Source organism: Parus major, chromosome 28 (genome assembly GCF_001522545.3).
Source record: "Parus major isolate Abel chromosome 28, Parus_major1.1, whole genome shotgun sequence".
Lineage (NCBI taxonomy): Eukaryota > Metazoa > Chordata > Aves > Passeriformes > Paridae > Parus > Parus major.
In genome coordinates this window covers 3,890,448-3,891,997 of record NC_031797.1, presented here as the reverse complement: position 1 = coordinate 3,891,997, position 1,550 = coordinate 3,890,448, and positions in this window count along the sequence as shown.

Sequence of the window (1,550 nt, the reverse complement as noted above, 5' to 3'; positions counted from 1 at the left end):
TTTTGGATGCCCTGGGATGGTTTAGGATCTCCCAGGATGGTTTAGGATGCCCTGGGATGATTCAGGATGCCCTGAGATGATTTAGGATCTCCCAGGATGGTGCGGGAGGCTGCGGGCTCCGCGCTCCCGCAGGATTTGGGGTGCTGGGACGTGTCGGGTGCCCCCGTGGGGCACAGCCAGCCGGGGGGTGCTGTGACACCCGCGGTGACACGGGGGGGACACCGTGGGCTGCCGGACAATCCCTGGCCCCGTGGATTCGGGACCCTGCTGTCCCCAGGAAGCCCCTCACCCCCGAGGGGTCCCTGGGGGTCCCGTGGGGTCCGTGGGGGTCCCGTGGGGTCCCGTGGGGCTGCGCTGGCGCCGCAGGGGTTGCAGCAGGACCCCCCCCCGCCGCCCCCGGCCCCCGGCGCTGCGCAGAGCTGATTTCCATGCTGGAATTAATGAGGCTGCCGGTGCGGTGACGGTGACGCCGGGGACATGGCGCGGGTCAGGCCACGTTGCCATGGCACTGCTGCCTGGCAGAGCTGGGGAGCGCTGGGGGGGGAGCCCCACGGCCCCCCCCGCACCCGCTGGGGTGCCCCACGCAGCCGTGACCCCATCCCAGTGCCCGGCTGGGCTGAGCTGGGGGTCCCAGCACGGAGCCCCTCACCTTCCCACGGGTGCTGCTCCAACAGCCCCCACCCCACCCCCCCAGGCACATCGGGACCCCCGGAAGCATCCCGGTGACCCCAAAAAACCGGGGGGGTCCTGCCTGTGCACAGTGGTTGTGTTGGGGGGGGGGTTTTGGCAGCAGCTGCCCCACAGAGGGGTCTGGGGTCCCCTCTGAGGTGAGGAGCCCCCAAACCTGCCCCCCCCACGTGTCCCCCTCCTCCAATTTTCTCCCTCCTGACCTTGAGCCCGCAGGAGGAGCCTCAGCTCCCCAACCTGTTGCCATGGCAACTCTGCTGTGCATCACCGACAGATGGGGGGGACGGGGGGGCCCCCATTTGGTCCCTGCTCTGAGGGGGCAGCTCCGTCACCCCCATGAGGGACAGCGGGGGCCCCGGTTTGTCACCATCACTGCCTCTGGGGCAGCTCGGGGGGGTCCCCAAGAGGGGGCATGGCCTGGGATTCCCCCCCCCCAGGACCCCCATGGATCCCAGGCGCCCACCCCCAAGGGGTAGAGACCCCATCTGAGGTGTCCCCCGTGCCCCACGGGGTGTCCCCGTGGCCATCCCTGTCCCCAAAGCAGCAGCAGCAGCAGCGCCCTCCCGTCACCCTCCGAGCACAGCGGGACCCCCAACCCCGCCGGGCTGGCTTGGGGTGGGGGGCGCAGGGCCCCCCGAATGGAGGGGGCAGCGCGGGGTCCCCCCCTTCTCCTCCTCGCCTCCAAATTGAAACCAGTTGTGGCGCAGGGGCCGAGCCGGAAAAGCGGCGCATTCCTTCCCCCCCTAACAGCTCCCCTCGGACGGGGCCGGCCGGCGAGCGGGGCCAGAGCCCCCTGCCCGCGCCCCCTGCCCGCGCCCCCCGTCCTGCGCCCCCCGGCCCGCGGGGGTCCCCCCGGCTCGGGC